General features: G+C 40.0%; 1 long non-coding RNA gene across 2 annotated transcripts; it reads left to right on the forward strand.

Annotated features, from left to right (window-relative positions):
• The first annotated feature begins 5,951 nt into the window (after positions 1–5,951).
• On the forward strand, positions 5,952–20,496 carry LOC121867929. Of its 2 annotated transcripts, XR_006089270.1 has the most exons (4): positions 5,952–5,992; positions 10,832–10,963; positions 15,358–15,463; positions 17,078–20,496. It is a non-coding gene; the product is annotated as an uncharacterized LOC121867929 (long non-coding RNA). The 2 variants fall into 2 exon arrangements; XR_006089269.1 differs by lacking the exon at positions 5,952–5,992 and having other exon boundaries at positions 9,516–10,963; positions 17,078–20,495.
• The last annotated feature ends 1,911 nt before the right edge of the window (positions 20,497–22,407 follow it).

Raw genomic sequence — 22,407 nt, forward strand, 5'->3', positions numbered from 1 at the left:
GAGCTTACATACACACCTCAAAGTAAGTGAACTTTTCTACCTTTTTGTTGAATTTACAATCGGTGAGCTGGAACCACTACCCAAAACCCATTGAAACAATGGTTTCGGTTAACGAGATTGGTTAACGAGCAACCTGCTGGAGCGGATTGTGCCTTAACCGAGGGACCACTGTATACTGAAAATAAACTACAGTCAACCCTCACTTACGCGTCCCACATTCCGCTTCTTTCCACGCTACGCGGTGCCCTGCCAGAACCCAGGATGCTCACATTCCGCCGTGGGTGTACCCTCACGCTGGGTGAAGTATAATTTTTTATTTAGCTCATAAAATTCATACAAATTATCCGCCAGAATAAATTTTACATTGCTGGAATTCTTACAATTTGATGATCATTTTGAATATAAACATCATAGATTTTGCATTAGACATACAAATTTTAGATATAATGTTTACTCTGAGTAAATATGTTATCTTTTGTGCAAAATATATGACATTTATATTCAAAATATTCCTGGTCTTACAAGGAATCCAGCAATGTCAATTATATTATCCTAACTGTAGTCTGATTTATTGTTTATTACTAAAAAGGTAAACAGTCTGGTATTCCCACACATTTATCTGGTAGGGAGGGTTGGTGGGGGTAGGGAGGACTGGTGACCGCCACCTGGCATGTGTGAAGAATATTTTTTTTATTAACTAAAGATATTTGTTTTAGCTCATAAAATTCATACAAAGTACTCAGTCAGAATATAATTTACATTGCTGGAATTCTTACAATTTGATGATCATTTTGAATATAAACATCATATATTTTGCATTAGACATAAAATTTTTAGGTATAATGTTTACTCTGAGTAAATATATTTTCTTTGTGCAAAATATATGACATTTATATTCAAAATATTCCTGGTTTTACAAGGAATCCAGCAATGTCAATTATATTATCCTAACTTTAATCTGAGGTATTATTTTATACTAAATGTTAAAATCTAGTTTTTCACCCACCCTTTCTTGAAGGGAGGGTTGGTGGGGGTGGGGAGGAGGGTTGGGACGGATTGATCATCTGGCTCGGTTGGAAGAGGGGAGGAGGCAAGGTGGGGTACTTTGATTGACAGATAGTGTCGGAAGAATATTTTTTTTTATTAACTGAAGATATTTGTTTTAGCTCATAAAATTCATACAAATTACCGCCAGAACATAATTTACAATGCTGGAATTTTACAATTTGATGATCATTTTGAATATAAACATCATAGATTTTGCATTAGACATATAAATTTTAGATGTAATGTTTACTCTGAGTAAATATGTTATCTTTTGTGAAAAATATATGACATTTATATTCAAAATATTCCTCTTCAAGGAATCCAGCAATGTCAATTATATTATCCAACTTTAGTTTGAGGTATTATTTATTACTATACTGGTTTTCCAAAATTTCTCAGAGGGAAGAGCCAGCGAGTGTAGTGTGTGAGGGGGGAGGAGTCGTGTCCATTATTTGAATGGACATTAACTTGAAGGAATTTATTTATTTCTCTAAGTATTAACTGTGTATGTACCATCATAAAACTGTACAGTAATACCCGCTTAACACGGTTTTTGCTTAAGCGTGATTTCCGCATTATCGTGGTGCCTCGCAGAAAGCTGAACTTTCATAGCGGGTTTTTGCGATGGGTTTTTCACGTATCTCGCTCAGTGTCGGCTCGAGAGCTATTTTAGGTTTGCCCCTGCCACCTGCCTGTTTTAGCTCATAAAATTCATACAAATTACCCGGCCAGAATATAATTTACATTGCTGGAATTCTTACAATATGATGATCATTTTGAATATAAACATCATAGATTTTGCATTAGACATACAAATTTTAGATATAATGTTTACTCTGAGTAAATATGTTATTTTTTGTGCAAAATATATGACATTTGTATTCAAAATATTCCTGGGCTTACAAGGAATCCAGCAATGTCAATTATATTATCCTAACTTTAGTTTGAGGTATTATTTATTACTAAAAAGGTAAATATTCTGGTTTTCCCACACATCTGGTGGGGAGGGTTGGTGGGGGGTGGGGGGGAGGGACCGACTGACCGACCATCTGTTACCATAAGAAGAATATTTTTTTTTTATTATTAACTGAAGATATTTTTTTTAGCTCCTAAAATTCATACAAATTACCCGGCCAGAATATAATTTATATTGCTGGAATTCTTACAATTTGGTGATCATTTTGAATATAAACATCATAGATTTTGCATTAGACATACAAATTTTAGATATAATGTTTACTCTGAGTAGATATGTTATCTTTTGTGCAAAATATATGACATTTATATTCAAAATATTCCTGGTCTTAAGGAATCCAGCAATGTCAATTATATTATCCTAACTTTATTCTGAGGTATTATTTAATACTAAATGTTAAAATTTAGTTTTTCACCCAACATCTCTTGAAGGGAGGATTCGTGGGGGGTGGGGGGGAGGGTTGGGACTGACTGCGCGGTTGGAAGAGGGGGGGAGGCAAGGTGGGGTACTTTGATTGACAGATAGTGTCGTGAAGAATATTTTTTTTTTATTAACTGAAGATATTTGTTTTAGCTCATAAAATTCATACAAATTACCCGGCCAGAATATAATTTACATTGTTGGAATTCTTACAATTTGGTGATCATTTTGAATATAAAGATCATAGATTTTGCATTAGACATACAAATTTTAGATATAAAGTTTATTCTGAGTAAATATGTTATTTTTTGTGCAAAATATATGACATTTGTATTCAAAATATTCCTGGTCTTACAAGGAATCCAGCAATGTCAATTGTATTATCCTAACTTTAGTTTGAGGTATTATTTATTAAAATTTAGTGGTTTTCCCCAAAAAGTTTCTCAGAGAGGGAAGAGCCAGCAGTGTTGTGTGAGAGAGGGGGAGGGAGTTGAGTCCATTATTTGAATGGACATTAACTTGGCGACTGTATTTCTCTATTTCTCTTAAGTATTAATTGTGTGCATGTACCATCATAAAATTAAGATGTTATTTTTACTAGAACATAGGTATTGTGTCGGAAAAAGTGGAGTTTGGGGATGGGCCAGTTTCTATTGGAATTAATCCCATATGTTCTGTTGTTCACTTAGTGTGGTTTTCACTTAACATGGTACCCTCTGGGTTTTATTGACCGCGGCTGGGTACCACGGTATATACCCAGCACATTACGGTACAGTCGGTCCCCGACTGACGACGGGGTTAGGGACCGGCAACCGGGTCGCAAGTCGAAAATAATACCGTACATAGAAAATCTAAAACGGGTGTCAATTCTTCTTCTCGGCACCACGAGAACTCTCACTCTTACGGCCAGCATTCAAAAATACAGTGATTCCTCTCCGCTAACGAACTCAATCCGTTCCAGAAGGTCGTTCATAACCCAAACCATTGTTTCAATGGGGTTTTTGGGCAATTGGTTCCAGCTCACCAAAAATTTCCTAAATTCAACAAAAATGGTAGAAAAGTTCACTTACTTTGAGGTGTGTATGTAGAAGGCTCCTGGATGATGATGATGATGATGGGATTTAGAATGGGGTGGAGGAGAAGGAAGAAGAGAAGTCACCCCATGGCACCATTTCACCCATAAAATTTTAGTTCTCTTGGTGTATTTCAAGATTATTTTCTTTAAATCAACACTGCACTGCATTATATATTGTCAATATGTAAAATATATTTCAAAATGACCAATAATTTGCTTGGAAACACAGAAAAAAAGCGTTTAGATGAAGAGAGTCTCAAGGAAGATGTTACCTCCAGTGAAAACAGAGAGAGACTAACTCCTGTTTGCTGTGTTAGGAGGCTGGATGCCGCGCATTAAACGAGTCACTTTACCTTCAATTATGTTCAATAATTGTTAAAATGACTAAAAAATTGAATATTAAACTTTTAAAATTATTGAATAGTATAAACTTCTTGATATTTACTAAAATCGTAAGGAATTTAAGCCCTAGAACCGATTAATGTATTGGCGGACTGATACTAAAGCTGGTTGCCCGGTCAGTGCAAGCGAAAACATGTTGAGGTCGGTTCGTAAGAACTTCGTTAACCGAATTTTTTTTCGTTAACCGAATTGAAGATCCTTATGGAAGGCAGTTCGTTAATCGAAATTACGTTATCCGAGGCGTTCGTTAAACGAGGGGTCACCGTACATAATTTGACAACATTTTGGTACGACCGAGGCGGTCGTATGTCGAAAGTCGAGGAGTAGCTGTATTTAACTAGTGATAACCGAAAAAGTTTTTTCTTTAATGTTTTAGTTTTTGTTTTGATGTTTTGTCGGCGAGTCAGTTCTCGTCTTGAACGTTTAGGTCACGAGGGAGGCTTAAATATATCTAGAAAAAAGCTTTTGCTCCTGCATAAATATCGCAATAGATTTGCACTGTCCTCTGTTTGGTCACAGCAGATTATGTGAAATTCGAACAAAAGAGATTTAAAGAATAAATCCCGCAAAATTGTGCATTTCTCCCGGCAGCACGATGAGAATCCGTCGACATCGTCGCAGTTTCGTTCTACGTCGGTCGCGTCCACGAAATGTAAACACTATTGGACTGTGCGAAACCGGGTATGCCGATTAAATTTTTGCTCGTCCATCGCAAGAAGTTAGGTTAATTTAGATTAGATTAGGTTAGGTAGGGTTTTCAATGTTTTTTTTTAACACTTCATGTTGAAAGTAACTTTTTTGGAAGATTCATTGTTTTTGTTAGTGTAAGGAAATTAAGATCATATAAATTTATTAGAAAAAATCCAAATAAATACTGGTAAAATTATCGTTTTGGCCGTGCATCTATTTTCCAAAAGTCATAATCGTTCAAAATATCCATAAAAACCGTTGGGAAAAGATAATTTCAACTTTACGTAACCTATTTGAGTAATCGGTTTCTCCATGTGGTGTTAAACTAATAAGTAATGTTTATTTTTAATACAAAGTTGTTATTTGACCCGGATTCTGGGCCAAATAACCGTCGGCCATTTTACCCGGACCTGCGGGGATCGTATGGGATTTTAATGGGATTGTAGTCGGGATGGTTGGGGGCATTAAACAAGTCATTACATTATGGTATTATTTAATTGTATAATTTGTGTTGACAAGAGGATTTAGTTTTATTTTAGATCTCCGTCAAATAACCGGCGGTTATTGTGCCGAGTTCCGGTCAGATAATCCCTGCCTATATTATAATAGTTTTACAGTGTTGTGTATTATATAGCTATTGGTGACATTTCCAGGACACTTCAAGGACCAACAACACATCTCGGTACGACAAGTGGAGACTCGACCGTACAGACCCGTCCGGTCTCGCATACGACGCCGTTAACGGCAAACGGAGAAACGCCGCCGCCGACCCGCGGGAGGCAAGACCGACGTCGTCACTTCGCATCGTGTCGTCGGGCGTACGAGCCGAGCGTATTAGAGGACTTGTATTTAAGTGCACTTGTACAGTAATCATATAAAAGTGGACATTTATGTAAATGTTTGTGTCTAAAGTCACTTCCCATTGGCGTCGGCGGTACGGGACCTCTCAAAACTGCGGCCAAGATTCACGTTTTCCATCCCATACCCAATTTTGAATGTGTGTTTATTTCGTGTTTTTTTAAGTACAGTACAGTATATTAATAACTTTAAGCTTCGTTTTCAAAACATAATGTCATTGTTTATTAATTGTGATTCTTTACAAATGCTGTAGTACAACTTTTTATACCTTTTTCTGCTTGTATGTTTCAATTCAGTTCATGAAACTTTTATTTGCATAGTTTTGAAGAAGACTACAGTACCTAGTACTTATATTGAATGTTTGCATATCAACAGTGCAGTACTTTATCTTAAGTAATATTTTCAGGTACTTTCTCCATCACTGCCTAAAGTGGACCTGATGTGAACTAGAATGAAGTTGGCTGGATATAAAGTTAACTGGACCTAACTGGACCTGAAGCTAACTGGACCTCAAGTAGTCTGTGGTATTGTATTTAATATTGTTGTGGTACTTTGAATGTTAGGAAAGTTGTACAGGTATTCCCCAGTTTATAAGAGTACGGTGTCTTATAAAAACCTATGGTAAATCGAATCAGTATACCTATAGACTCACATTATAAAAGCCAAGATACTTTTCTTCAATGAAAAAAATTCCCCCCCAATTATGTAGTCTCCAAAAAGTATCGATGGATTTTCTAGCGGTAAAATTTGAAACGCTGGGTGAAATACTTTGATGTGATCTCCAGTGCATCAGCATAAAATGGTACAGGTACGTCCGGTCACTATACGAGCAACAGCCATAGACAGCGGGTAGCGAGAGAGGGAGTCATCCTCGTGTGACATACAACCGTACAGTATATGCTTTACTATAACAAGAAATCCATTAAGCTCTATTAATGTATGTATTGTGCTGGGTAGAAGCAAGGCATATGTAAAGAAGCCCCTGACTGAGGATTACAATAGCATGGATATATACTTTAAATGGAAGAGTTTCGGATCACAACCGAGACGGACCTCGAGGCGGACATTTCACCACCGTGTCGTAGTGACCGTTTCATTCGTACCGAGTTGCAGAATACGGTCGTCGACGACACGTACGATTTATGAGGAGTGACTAAGCAAATAGTAGTTGATATTAGAGTGAACAGCTACAGCAATATACAGTATATCGGTGTAAATGGAATCTGCCAAAATAAGATTTGAAATCGGCTCGTCGCCGGTCGTTTCGTGGCGGGTAACCCGCGGCGATGCCCGAGGGTTCGCTCGCCCCATTCTGCCGAGTTATTCGAGCGTTGCGCATACCCTCGTCGCGAAGGCTAATAATAGCACCTCTCGCCCCGTCGCGTCTTTCCGATAATTCCTCGGTTCATTTGACGTAAGATCCCAGTGTAATGAGATGCTCACAGAGAAGAGAATTACATATAAGTAGGAAGAATAGAGAGTAGGGATGTAAAGATAGGAAACTTGGTAGCGTGGCCGGGATGTTATTTACTCAGCGTCAATACGCTGATCTTATCTCGTGTGTCAATACACATATATCACTTCTTAAAGGGACAACTTGTTAAACACCTCTTCGATACTTTAATTCAGTCAATGACATGGACACATTAATATTACGATTATATCGGGGTACTAACACATTATGTTTTACGTTACTCGACACCGACTCTCGGACACACCCGAATGAATACACTTCCCACAGTAGGTAACTCACCCTAGGACGTTCTGACAAGACTCACGTGTACCCTGACGTAGGCCCAGCGAGTGCTGACTGGGCTGCCTCCTACGGGAGAACCCGCTTAGCTGGCGATGCCGTGGTCTGGTCGGGAAGTCCCCCTCCCGACCCGGGGAGGGGACGTGCGTGACTCTGCTCAGCGAACCGAGTGACGACCCGAACGGGAGAGAGATGACAGCAACCAGAATGAGAATCAGTATGACGAGAATGATGGTGGACGGGACTGTAGGGCCTTTATATGGGGTCGGCCCAACCTGCTCTTGGCCTCTAACCGATTATCACTAAACTGGTTAGATCTGGATAGCTGTGTGCAGGTGTGGTCCTGCCCAGGTGTCTTGGTTAGGCGAGGTTGTAGGGCACCCGGCTAAATCACGTCATTAGCGGCGAGGTCAAGTCCCTAGGGTCGACGTGAGGCGTGTCAACCCGGAATGTGGTGGTACCACGAGGTCTGTAGTGTGCTTGCTGTTATATGTGACATAATTCTGGGCTGTAAGCTTTGGTCTGACAATCAATCATTACACCAGTAATGACCGGCACGGCGTCGGCGTCCATTTACGACACGCAATCCGAATTCGCGTGACGTGCGATGCGAATCCTCGGAGGATTTGCATCTTTCAAAAAAATATACGGTCGTGCGCCGGTTAACGTCCAATAGCATATACGTCTGTGCCCCCTCCCCCTCGAAAAAACACTTCCGTGACGCCTGCTGGACCGCCACTCCAGGACCCCCTGACGGAGACAGGTGTAATGTTAACCTACATCTATTGAGGATAAAATCTTTCACCTACAAATTGACAATAACACATTTGCTGTAATCGGACATACCTAGTTGCCTCGACAATTGCAACCCCAGTTGCAATTGGGGTTGCAATTTCAAATTCTGTGTCATTACCCAGGAATAACGAAGTCTCCGGTGCACTGCACTCTAAGATTAAGAGAAAATGGACTCGGGCATCCCGAAGCGAGAGAAAACGGACTTCCGCGACGGGAGACGCAAGCGCTAACACGTGCCATTCGTGCCGAGAGACTCGACAAGTTTTACCAACCGTTAGTTATGTACGTTATCTAGTGAATTTAGTCAATATTGTACAGTATAAGTACACTGCAATACGGCGGTCCCTCGGTTAACAACGGACCTAAGTGCAAACCCGTACCGTACGTGTACTAAACGATCACGGTACTTAAATTGTTATGTCTATGGCAAATATAGATTGTTTATACAGATATTCAAATACCATCTTACAAGAATCCCAGCAATGTAAGTTATATTCACCCAGGTCGTTTGGGTGGCAAATTATGAGAAGAGCTTAGTCACTCTCAAGTAATGATAAATAAACACTCGGGCAGGCCTTCAGCGCCAACTGTCAAATCTTATCTCAAATAAATAAAGACACTCCGTCACCTCACTTCCCCTCTCCCCCTTCTTCCCATGCTCGCTGGCTACCTCCCTCCTTGTGTTCCCAGACAAAACATTGGTGATAACTTTATGCTTTAAGGTGTTTATTTTATATAATATCTCAGACTAAAGTTAGGGGATTACAATTTGCATAGCTGGAATCCTTGCAAGACAGCCAATAATTTGAATATTAACATTATATATATATTTTGTTGAAGATATAAAAATTGTAGTACATTTTATAATATAAAGTTTTTCAACTGTATTTTTGGGTAGATTTATATCAATTTCTTAATTTATTTTCATCCATTTACATGCACACACCATAATAAAAGAAACGTAAAAGAAATAAACGACCTCGGTGCAAAGCCGGAGCGTTCTCGTACTAATTTGATTACGGTACCAAAATTGTTTTGCAAATTACAGCATGTCTATATTCAAATTAATCAGTATGTTACAAGAATCCCAGCAATGTTAATTATATTGTACCAGGTCATTTCACTGGCATTTTAAAATGAGAGAAGCTTAGTAGGACCGTTAAATAAACACAGAGAGACCTTCGGCTCAAACTGTCAAACGTATCGTCTTAACTCTCTCCTTCCTCTCCCCCATCTGTTCAGCCAGGGTTTTAGGCTTACAGTTTTTATCTTACATAATATTTCAGACTAAAGTTAGGAGATTATAATTTGCATTGCTGGAATCCTTGCAAGACAGCCAATCATTTGAATGTAAACGTCATATATTTTGCTCAAGAGATAAAAATTGTTGTACATTAGTGTACAGTACTGTAGTACATTTTATAATATAAAGTGTTTCAACTGTATTTTTGGGTAGATTTACATGAATTTCTTCATTTATTTTCATCCATTTACATGCACACACCATACTAAAAGAAATAATTGACCTTAGTGCAAAGCTGGAGTTTTCTTGTACTAAAATTGTTATGTCTAGTGGAAATTATAGCACGTTTATATACATATTAATCGGTACGTTCCAAGAATCCCAACAACGTCAATTATATCGACCCGGGTCATTTCCCGGCCGGGAAAAAACGCGCCACAGACCCGGGCGCCGACCGTCGGTGTCGCCGGGCTTTATCTTAAATAATGTCACAGACCAAAGTTAGGAGAATTTTATTTGCATTGCTAAAATCGTTATAAGACGGCTAATAATTTTAACATAAACGTTGTATATTTAGCACAAGACATAAAAATTTGTAGCCCTTTGTAATAAAATTAGTTACAAGTAAAATTTGTATGTGAGCTATAGCATGTTTCTATTGAAAGTAATCACATTTTTATAAGAATTCCAGCAATGTTAATTCTATTCCAAGTCAGTTTAGTGATATTTCATAAAAGAAAAACTGAAAGTCACTGTTAAGGACAGATAAATAAATAAGCTCTAGACCTTGGCATCAACCGCCAGGAATCCGATCACGAGTAAACGGGCCATTTCGCGTCTCACGATTTTAGCCGCGTCGATTTACGAGCGTCCGTTTTAACGCGACGCCACCAAAAACGACGTTTTGTAGGAGATGGGCCGAGGTGCATTTGGGTATACTCGGTCTTTTTAGTATTTTGCGTTTGTCTCGAGTACCAGAGTAAATTGTTCCATTGAAACCACTTTAATTGAGTCCGAATTTGGTTTAAAGCTATTAGCTCTCTAGGAATGCGTCTCGCGTCGCATCGACGTCGTACCGTACGTGCGTCGGCGACGAAGAGAGGTCGATCGTAATATTCGAGAATGCCGTCGGGTCGTCGACGTCGGCGTGCCGTTTCTACGTTCGGTTAATAGTCGTGGCGATTTTTATCGCGCGCGTCCGTCGACGGCGGTCCGTCGCCGACCGCTCGAGATTCGGCCTCTGTGGCGCAGTCGTACGGTCCGTCGTCGTCTGCGAGAAGTATCCGTTTACTCGGTCTCGCGTGCAGCGTATTGCATTTTCTAGCAATAGACTAGATACGATCGCAGAGTAGTTCCATCACGTAGGGTGTCGTCTCGCCGTCGGCCCGGGACACGCCTCCGGCTACTCGACGCTCTGCTCGCCGGTACACGATAGAAATTAAAAATTATCAACACGATATTTTATGAGGGCATTACGATTGATTTTTAATACCCTATGCAATGGTTGTATAGATGTAGTGCAGTATAATTATTAAATGCAGGCAGCATTCACATAACAAACTTAACCCACAGAAGAAGTCGCCTCGGGCAACGGCAGCGGAAGCGCGATCCGGGAGACGGACACGAAGAACGACCGTGGATCGCCGCTCCGGAGACGGGTCGGCGAGTGCCGCTCTCCGACGTAAGACGATCGTCGAGAATATCGTACGTGTTTTTCTACGTTTATGGATGCTATAACTAAAGCTCAGTCAATAGTTATTTTAGCTTAAGGTCATATTATACGTGTATTTGTAATGTGTTGTACCCAATTGTACGAAGCGTCAATAGAACCCAGAGGGTCCTCGTTAAGTGAACAACAGAACATATGGGATTAATTCCAATAGAAACCAGCCCGACCCCAAACTCCACTTTTGAAGACACATAACTATGTTGTAGTAAAAATAACATCTTAATTTTTATGATGGTACATACACTAATACAAGAGAAATAGAAATACAGTCGTCAAGTTAATGTCCACTCATATAATGGACTCAACTCCTCCCTCTTCTCACACTACACTGCTGGCTCTTCCTCTCTGAGAAATTTTGGGGAAAAACCACTAAATTTTAATAAATAATACCTCAAACTAAAGTTAGGATAATACAATTGACATTGCTGGATTCCTGTAAGACCAGGAATATTTTGAATATAAATGTCATATATTTTGCAAAGATAACATATTTACTAGAAAACATTTTATCTAAAATTTGTATGTCTAATGCAAAATATATGATGTTTATATTCAAAATGATCACCAAATTATAAGAATTCCAGCAATGTAAATTATATTCTGGCCGGGTAATTTGTATGAATTTTATGAGCTAAAACAAATATCATCAGTTAATAAAAAAAAAATATTCTTCACGACACTATCTGTCAATCAAAGTACCCCACCTTGCCTCCCCCCCTCTTCCAACCGGCGGTCAGTCCCAACCCTCCCCCCCACCCCCCACCAATCCTCCCTTCAAGAGATGTTGGGTGAAAAAAATAAATTTTAAAATTTTGTATTAAATAATACCTCAGATTAAAGTTAGGATAATATAATTGACATTGCTGGATTCCTTGTAAGACCAGGAATATTTTGAATATAAATATCATATATTTTGCACAAAAGATAACATATTTACTAGAGAAAACATTTTATCTAAAATTTGTATGTCTAATGCAAAATATATGATGTTTATATTCAAAATGATCACCAAATTATAAGAATTCCAGCAATGTAAATTATATTCTGGCCGGGTAATTTGTATGAATTTTATGAGCTAAAACAAATATCTTCAGTTAATAAAAAAAATATATTCTTCACGACACTATCTGTCAATCAAAGTACCCCACCTTGCCTACCCCCCTCTTCCAACCGGCGGTCAGTCCCAACCCTTCCCCCCACCCCCCACCAATCCTCCCTTCAAGAGATGTTGGGTGAAAAAACTAAATTTTAACATTTTGTATTAAATAATACCTCAGATTAAAGTTAGGATAATATAATTGACATTGCTGGATTCCTTGTAAGACCAGGAATATTTTGAATATAAATATCATATATTTTGCACAAAAGATAACATATTTACTAGAGAAAACATTTTATCTAAAATTTGTATGTCTAATGCAAAATATATGATGTTTATATTCAAAATGATCACCAAATTATAAGAATTCCAGCAATGTAAATTATATTCTGACCGGGTAATATGTATGAATTTTATGAGCTAAAACAAATATCTTCAGTTAATAAAAAAAAAAAAAATTCTTCACGGGGTAACAGATGGTCGGTCGGTCCCTCCCTCCCCCCCACCCCCCACCAACCGTCCCAAGGAGATGTGTGGGGAAACCAGAATATTTAACTTTTTAGTAATAAATAATACCTCAAACTAAAGTTAGGATAATATAATTGACATTGCTGGATTCTTTGTAAGACCAGGAATATTTTGAATATAAATGTCATATATTTTGCACAAAAGATAACATATTTACTAGAGAAAACATTTTATCTAAAATTTGTATGTCTAATGCAAAATATATGATGTTTATATTCAAAATGATCACCAAATTATAAGAATTCCAGCAATGTAAATTATTTTCTGGCCGGGTAATTTGTATGAATTTTATGAGCTAAAACAGGCAGTCAGGCAGGGTGGCGGGTGGGGCAAATCTAAAAATAGCGTCTCGAGCCGGACACTCACCTCGTATATGTGGAAAAAATCCGTGTTAAGTGAAAGTTCAGCTCTGGCGAGGCACCGCGTATATGAAAAAACACGTTAGGCGGGGTAATACTGTACGGTATTTCATTAAGTAAGAATGCTAAAACTTGCCCGACGGTCGACCCCCAAAACGACGGCGGCGACACGCTCCGGCACTCGACGTTAAAGATTAACGGGTAGTCCGATGACTGTACCACCCCTCCCTCTACATATGACCCCTCTTCCATTCATCTACCACCTCCCCTTCCCTCCACATACCACCCCTTCTTCCATCCACCTACCACCCCTTCCTCCCTCCACCTACCACCCCTTGTTCCCTCTACCTACCATTGCTTCCTCCCTCCACCTACCTCCTCTCCCTTCCTCCAGCTAAATGTATCCCTCCCTCCACTTACCACTCTTCCTTTCCCTTCCACCCCTCTATCCCACCATTTGTCCCCCCTCCCTTTCTTCACGTACCACTCTTCCTTTCCTTATCTATTATCCTTCCGCCACCCCTCTATCCCTTCCCTCCACATACCACCTCTCTCTCCTACCACCTCTCGTTCCTTCCACTTGTGTTTTATTGGTTTATTTAATAAGTTTTATAGTATATGATGGTCACCTTATTAATAATGTAACATTTTGTGTGATTACAATTACACTACACACACTTAGTCGAAGTGACCAGTTATTAGTGTTGATATTAATGGGCTAAATATTAGATAAGTTTATTGGAGTTTGCTATAAAATAAGACTATAATTAGAAAGTGTGAGTGTGAAGAAGGGTTTATAAGTTGTCTATTTGTCAATTAGAGGAACAAATAATTTGGTAACCACACCCTAGTCCTTCAATGGAAAACGCATCGAAATGCGCAGGGTCGAGAATTGGCGGGAGAACGAACGCGGCGACGCACGTAGAATACTCGTACGCCACTGTCGGGTGGGTTTTTTTGGGTGGCGTGGGACCCGGAGGGCATCTGCGGGCGGTCGCGTCCGGCGGTCGCCGTGCGAGAAATTGGGAGGACGGGCGTTCACGTTGCAGAAATTAAGGAACGGCATCTTCCGGTGGAACCGCGGCCCGCGACGAATGGAACGCTCGGGTTCGACGCCCACGGACCGAGCGCGCGGCTCCTCCGCCGCACATTTCGTCGTCGGTAACGAGAGTAGTCTATTGAAGTCGCCTCTTTTGCCCGGGTGGATGTGTTTGTGCTAACCGTTTTAGGCAAGTGAATGTTTGATACGGCAGATTTGGGGATTCATTGTAGGGTAGACTTGCCATACAGTGCACAGCGTTTTAATTAGTGTCGTATTGCGGCGATCGGCGAGCACGCAGACCGAAGCCTCGCTCGCCTGCATTTTAGGAGGCGCGGGGTTTGGTCCGAGGCCACTCGCAGTCGCGTTCGAGAGTACGGTCCGGAACGGCGTTCGACGAAACGTCTCGTCGAAATTCAGGAGCGGTCGTCGTCGGGTATTCGACGTGCATCCGTAAGGGCCCACGAGACTACCCGAGGCCACTCGACCCCCGGAGTAGAACGAGGGTACGCGTCGAATCGGCGACCCGCGGAAAGTGCGCAAGAAACGAGATCGCGTAAATCACGGCAGATTAATTTCGTCGACACTCGTACGTACGGAAAGTGCCAAATAAATAAATAATACGTATTTTTTTTATGGGAATTAGCCCACCCGGGCACGGGTCACCGACCCACATCGGGGCGAAAATGTAATAATAATAATTATTGAAGTTACGGCGTTCATTTTTGGTGGATATCGACGAAATACGACGCGAGAGGCTCGGACGACGACACAAACGACGTCGCTCTCTCCGGTATATTTTCGGGACCGTCCGTAAAAACAAAACCAAAACATAAGGTGCGCATTGAAAGTGGCGCTTTATTCCAGAAGTAAAATCAAACATATTGACATAAATATTGGGTAACCTAGTTTATATGTAACAATAATACTAAAGAACCTTAAAGAAATAGAAAATGGAAAAAAATGAAAAGTGAGGAACAATATATTTATGTTGTGTTGTCAGTAGTAAGAGAAACAATTGAGACCCCGCAATCGCGCGTTAAGGAGGCAGAAAGTCAGACGAGCGACCCGGGACTCGGTCACAATTTTAGGGATGCCACGTAGCAGCGAGATCTACCGCGGACGACACGTCACGCTTCCAATATTTTCCGAGGAGGCGGTATCTCCCCGTTTGGTAGCTGCCTAAGTATGTAAGATTTTCGAATGGAAAGTGTATGTTTGGCAAATGTATCCAGGTCTTTAGAGAATGTCCTCTGATATTTTGGTTAGTTGTCAAGGGTTCATGTGTAATTTACATGCCTAATTGACTTTGTATATTTTTTAACTTTAATTTTTCATTTGCAGTCACGGGTCGGAGTCGCCCGACGGGAGTCGGAAACATCATTTCGGTGCGGACCGGCGACTCGACGGACCCCGGCCGAGGACGCCGCTCGAAACGCGGGAGTCGCGGGTAAGAATCTCGGACGACGCCGTATTGTAATGTTTATATCGCAGTGTACGGCATTTACTTAACGGTTCTTCGAAGAATAGGAATGCGCATGCGGCGTGCCTCGGCGCGTCCGTAGGAATTGCGTAGGGTAAGTCGACGGTTTTAAAGGGAGACGAGAATTTATTAAGCGGCGCGTCGTCGACCCGACTGCGAATCATTAACGGCGGGGTCGCGTCGCGGTCGAAATATCGAAGGAAGTTTTGACCGATCACCGAGAGGAAATAGGACGGGAATTTACGAGTAAAAGAGTAGAACGTAAAGACGACGAGGGAGAAACGAAAATGTCACCGACGACGAGACTCGGGTGCCGTCGAAAATGCGTAGACGGACATTACAAGTGTCATAACGAGAGTACTTAACTTAGCATAGAGATATAGAATTGAAGGTCTCATATCTGGTCTAAAAGTGTTGGATGCAATATGAAAAGTATGATTAAAAAATGGGAGTTTAACCCATAAGCCATGGGTTAGGGTGCTGCTGGCACTTCCCCCTCCCTTTCTATTGGGATAAATTGAGAAACAAGATGAATTCTCCCCCCTCAAAAAAGGGGAGACCAGATGTACGTCGTGGAAGTTTCACCTCGGGTGTAAGGGTTAAGAATGTAGTAGCTTGTAATGGAGGATGAGGTATATGTATTTATGTCCTATTTTTTATACCGTATTGCAAGTAGGCGTTATTGTACGGACGTCGCGGGTCACAACGGGAACGCGGCACGCCGGAGGCGGGTACACGCGACGCTCCCTTAAAACGGAAGGCGAACGTTCGTGGCGCGGGTATATCCACTTCCCTTAAAAGTGTAATTATTGATCCTCCTCCGACACATTGCACTATTCGAACACGGACGCGAGATCATCCGATCGCCGTACACGTCGCGGGTACGCGTCTCCCGAGGAGACGAGGCGTATCGAGTTCACGCGGATGCACCCGAGATATTTCCTTTCGAGTGTAGTTTTTGGTTCACCGCCAACACCTCTCGTAGTTCCGATACATTTATCCTCGTACCGGATCTCCGTCGTCGCATATTTTCACGCGACCTCCGCGGAAGTTACGTTCGCTAGACGTCAACGGTACGACCTCGAGAGCACGACGTACATTCCGTCGTAAAGTACACCGGCGTGGATCGAGTGGACTTTCCCAATCGTCTGATAGATTCCTCGAGTTCTTGTGAATGGTACGAATACATACAATTAATCATATGTTATGTATAAGTATATCGTATGTCTTTTGATAATCGTCAAGTATTGGAGGCGGCGACAACGAGCGCGCCGTACCGACGGGCGGAGGAGCATCCGGTTTGATTTCGTGTTAGGCGACGGGGTCGCGGGTATTTCCGGAGATGCGGCACGAGCGGGAGAAGTAATTTGCGCGGGATGTAATTGCGGGGTAGTCGAGCACTGCAGCGGGTGTGCTCGTGTGTTTTAGTTGGCAATAGTGTATAGATATGTTTGTGTGGGGTGAGTGTGTATAGGTATACTGTAGAAAGAATGAACTTGGATGAAGTTTGTTTGGGAATTAATCTAATTTGTAATAGTAGATAATTGTTTATATATTTTGACAGTAATTTGTCCATTTCAGTTGCGGACGAGAGCGCCGACACGAGTCCGAGACGGATCGTACGGTCGGCACGTCGGAGCGGTTTGGACGAAGACATTCGGGAACCGAAGACGAAGACGCCTCGCCACGAAGACGCCGGTCGACGCGCGAGGAAGATACTCCGGAACACGGGAAGAATACCACATTCGCGAATGCGGGAAGATACTCGTCAACTTAGAAGAGGACGCGCATCACTATTGTATAGCGATGGTTTTAAAGACGGCGTAATGTGTAAAATGAATGCACGTGTTGTTTGTAACGATTGTTATAACGTTTGTAGTATTGTTTTTAGAGACCGACTCCGCGAAGACGGAGGAAGTCGATACGTGTCGAGAATGAATTTATTGAAGATGATCATCGTAGACACGTTGCAAATAGATCGTAAAAAGTCACGTGTGGAGGGACAAACTCCGCAAATAACGGCAGCGTAAATACGAGACGACGCGGCGGCGGGGACGCGCGCCTCTCGAAAGTAAAAGAACGGGGGAGATCGGACCGACATAGACGGTGTTGTTGAGGTAATTGATAAGAATGGAGAAATGATGACTATTTGGTGTGGTTTTTTAGGACAGAGAGTAGTTATATATTAGTAAAGATATAAAGTAAAATGGGATAAGGACGGCGGTGGGGGACAAGGAACGACACACTCCGTAGGGCATTAAAGGAATTGACGTGCGAGTACCGAGTCGGCGTAATTGTGAAAAAGAGATGCGAGGGGGATTTTGAAGAGAAGAAGTAGTCACGCGGTAGAGGAATTGCGGGGAAATCGGCGAAAGCGACGATCGGTTACGGGAGAGGATTTAACGAATAACATTTTGATGCGGGACGGGAGACGACGAATTTAGGGAATGCCGGTTTAGGAGAGGGTCGTACGTAAAGCGGCGGGTGCGGGCGTCTGCGGATACGGACGACGGAGAATAGACGGGAATGTGCATCGAGACGAGGCGGTGCAGAAACGAAAGTGTCGGAGGTACCGCAGGGAAGTATACCCGCGAGATGTGTAAAGAATGGTTTGGAAGTAGAGTTAGGTGAGAGTCATGTGTTTGAAATGGTGGGAAGGTTTGATAGGTGTATTGGTTTTACGTAATTGTGGCAGTCGGTTTGAGAGCGGGCAGCTGTGGAATGCGCGCGGGTATCTATTTTGAGACCGCGACATCTACCGGTAAGGAAATATGCGATGCAGCAGTAATATATTTTTGGTTAATAGTAGTTTCATTTATTTGGCATGAATTTATACTCGTTCACGTGTACTCCGTGTTGCTCCACTCGTGTTAAGGCGTTTGTATAATAAAAAAATTTGGTGGACGAGTAGGATAAGTGGAAGGGGAAGGAATACGAGCACAATGTTGAATTTGTAAGCCCTCCCTTTTTTTGTTTTTTCCCTCTGCCTCCCTGTCCTCCTCGTTTCTTTGTTCGTCGAGTGGTTTCTTGTCCCTCCGTTTCATTGTGACTCCCTTCGTCTTTGTCCCCCCTACCTGCTTCTGTCCCTCCTCCTCTTCTTCCTGTTTCCTTCTTTTACTCCTGCTCTTTGTCCCCCCCCCTCCTCTTCGCCTTATGTCTTCCTCGTTTCCTTGTTTATTCTTTTGCTTGTTCTCCCTCTGTTCCTCCTCCTCCTCCTCCTCTGTTTGATTGTGATTCCCTTCTTGTTTCTCACCTTCCCATTCCTCTTGATCCTGTTGTTATTCCCGTTTGTTTGTTTTTTGTTGTTGTTGCTTTCTTTCCCTTTGTTGCCCTTTGTTGGTCGTTTTTGTGTCCCTGTATACGTGGTTGTATTACTGCTGCTGTGTGTATGTTGGATTGTATTTATTTGTGTTGTTATAAATATGTTGTGAGTGTGAAGTAGATATATTGTGTTGATATTTGACTAAATTTTGTTGTTAAGAAGAGGAGTTATGTTTAGATTTGGAAAGTAATTGTCATCGAGGTCGAGAATGCACGTATCGTCTTTAGTTTGAATACGCAGTCGCGACGTGCACGCGTGTAGAAATGCGTCGGGCGAATCGTCGCGTTGCGTTTGGGTAGTTATATATCGGGAAATAGTGGAAGAGTGTAAGTTAATGTTGTGGACTTGTGAAATTGATGAGCATGAAATGTTTTATTGTGTAGTAGTTATGGATTTTAATTTGAAGGGAGTTCCGCGTCGACTCGGAATTTGGCGCGTGGTACGAATCGATCGGAACGGCCGCAATAAATCGCGGGAGTCGCGGAGTTATTTTTTTTTCGTCGTAGAATTATTTGTGGAGTCGTAAAAAAATGTTTTCTTGTCGATGAAAGTTAATTATTTGTGGAGTTTGAATCTATTTTGTTTTGTGGACTTGGAAAATGTGTTGCATATATGTGGACTTTGAATAATTGAGATATTTTGTGGACTTTGTATAATGTTCATATTTGTGGACTTGAAATTGTTAACTTTTGTGGACTTTGAATAATTGATAATGTGTGTCGACTTTGAATTTGTTTTGCCTTTTGTGGACTGGGTATATTTTTTGCGCGTGCGCGGACTGGGAAGTTCATTCGTCGGGTCCGAGGACCGGTAATAATTATCGACGCACGCGGACCGAGAATAACGTATTACGCTCGTGGAATTTGACTAATTTCTTATCGCGTGTGGACTTTGAATAATTTATGATGTTTGTGGACTTTGAATAGTTTTGATCCTTTGTGGACTTCGAATAATGTATAATGTTTGTGGAGTTTGAATACTTTTTTATCCTGTGTGGACTTTGAATATTTATCATCCTTTGAAAATTTCTCATCGTTTGTGTACGTAGAATAATGTTCAATTTATGTGGACTTGGAATAATTACTGTAATGATGTTTGTGGACTTTGAATATTTGTTATCCTTTGTGGACTTAGTATTATTTTATCCTCTGTGGACTTAGAATAATTTTCAATCTCTGTGGACTTGGTATTATTTTATTGTTTGTGGACATAGAATAATTTTGAATGTGGACTCAGTCTCTTGTTCATGTTGTGTGGACTTTGAGTAATTTTTATCCTGTGTGGACCTAGAATAATGTTCAATGTATGTGGACTTTGAATAATTGATGATGTTTGTGGACTTAGCATTATTTTACCCTTTGTGTATTTTGAATAATGTTCAATGTATGTGGACTTAGTATGTTTTTCATGTTTGTGGACTTAGTATTATTTTATCCGTTGTGGAGTTTGAATATTTGTTGTCCTTTGTGGACATAGAAATTTTTTTTTCGTTTGTGGCTTAGTATTATTTTATTATGTTTGTGGACTTGGAATAATTTATAATGTTTGTGGACTTATAATATTTTTGTATCATGTGTGGACTTAGATTAGTTTTCAATGTATGTGTACTTTGAATAATTTATGATGTATGTGGACTTAGTATGTGTTTATGTTGTGTGGACTTAGAATAATTGTTATCCTCTGTGGACTTAGTATTATTTTATGCTATGTGGACTTAGTATTTTTATCCTTTGTGTATTTGGTATTTTTTTTTAATGTTTGTGGATTAGAATATTTTTGTATCCTGTGTGGACATAGAAATTGTTCATGTGGACTTAGTATTTTTGTATCTTTTGTGGACTTGGAAAAATTTTCATGCCTTGTGGACTTAAAGAATTTATTCATTTGTTTGTGGACTTATAATAATTTGTTCAATGTGTGTGGACTTAGAAAAAATAATGTGTGGATTTAGAATGTTGTTGTCCTTTGTGGATAGTATATATTTTTCATGGCTTGTAGACTTCGAAATTTTTCGCAATGGGGTTTATATCAATTTTTTCAATATTATTATTATTGAGTTAGAAGAAATTAATAAGTTCAGCCAGACTTCGAAATTTGTTTGCGCTGTTGTCAGACTTATAATAATTTGTTCAATGTGTGTGGACTTAGAAAAAATAATGTGTGAGTTAAATTTTTATCCTTTGTGGTTTAGAAAAAATTTAAGTATCCTGTGTGGACTTAGAAATGTTCAACCCTTTGTGGAGTTGGTATTTTTTATCCTTGTGAACTTAGAATATTTTCGTATTTGTGGACTTGGAAAATTTTACCATCCTTTAATAGACTTAGAAATAATTTTATCTTTATTGGACTTAGAAAATGTCACTCTTGTGGACTTATTTTTGCTTTATCCTTTGTGGACTTGAAAGTTTTTCATGCCTTGTGGACTTAGAAATTTTTTATTTGTTGTGGGCTTAATTTTTTCAATGTGTATGGACTTAGGAATATTTTTTTATCCTTTGTGGACTTAGAATATTTTTCGTAATGGACTTGGAAAATTTCTGCATCCACTGTGAACTTAGAATAATTGCCCTTATCTTTTGTGGACAAGAAATGTCTTTCTTTGTGGACTTCTTTTTTATCCTTTGTGGACTTGGAAGAAGTTTTCATGCCTTGTGGACTTAGAAAAATTTTTATTTGTTCATGGGCTTATAATTTTTTCAATGTACTGGACTTAGAATATTTTTATCAACGCTGTGGACTTAGAAAATTACTAAATTTGTCAGACTTGGAAGAATTTTCAACTTTGTGGACTTAGTATTTTATAATGTATGTGGACTTAAATTTATTCATCCTTTGTGGACTTAAAAAAAATTTTTAATGCTTGTGTGTAGAAAAAATTTTACATATTTGTGGACTTAATATTTTTTATCCTTTGTGGACTTAGAATATTTTATGTGGTGCCAGGCTAGTCTTTTTATCATGTGTGTGGACTTAGTATATTTTTCATGTGTTGTGGACTTAGAATAATTTTTTATGTTTTTGTGGACTTGAGAAAATTTCTCATCCTTTGTAGACTTAGTATTTTTTATCATGTGTGTGGATTTAGAATAATTTCTGTGTTGTGGACTAAGAAATGTTTTCCAATGTTTAATGGACTTAGAATATTTTTGCATCTTTGTAGACTTCAAATTTTTTTTTGTAATATGTGGACAGAAAAAATTTTCAATGTACTGTATAATAAAAGGAAGCATATAATCAATGTCTTTATTTTCTGGGATTAAGAATGCAGCCATATTTGGAATAGAATTGAAGTTGTACTTGAAAACGGGATCATATAGACAGCTGGCATCGTGGCGGTGAGTGTTTTGAGCTGTAAAATAGAGAAAAATTTCCCATTTTCTTTTAGAAATTTCAAGTTGAACAAAAACGGGGATTTTTCAAACTCGCTATCTTATTAAAGATAGGTTCTGGCAACCCGTTCTTTATTTTATAAGTTATTTTAGAGTGTTTATTGAACTTAACCAAGGATTTTCAACTGAAAGAAAGTAGTTATTCAAATTAGTTTTTAAAGTTGGTATTTTAATGTTTTGTTTGCAAACAGACTTTAACC

This window comes from Homarus americanus, unplaced genomic scaffold (genome assembly GCF_018991925.1).
Source record: "Homarus americanus isolate GMGI-L3 unplaced genomic scaffold, GMGI_Hamer_2.0 scaffold37032, whole genome shotgun sequence".
NCBI classification, from domain to species: domain Eukaryota; kingdom Metazoa; phylum Arthropoda; class Malacostraca; order Decapoda; family Nephropidae; genus Homarus; species Homarus americanus.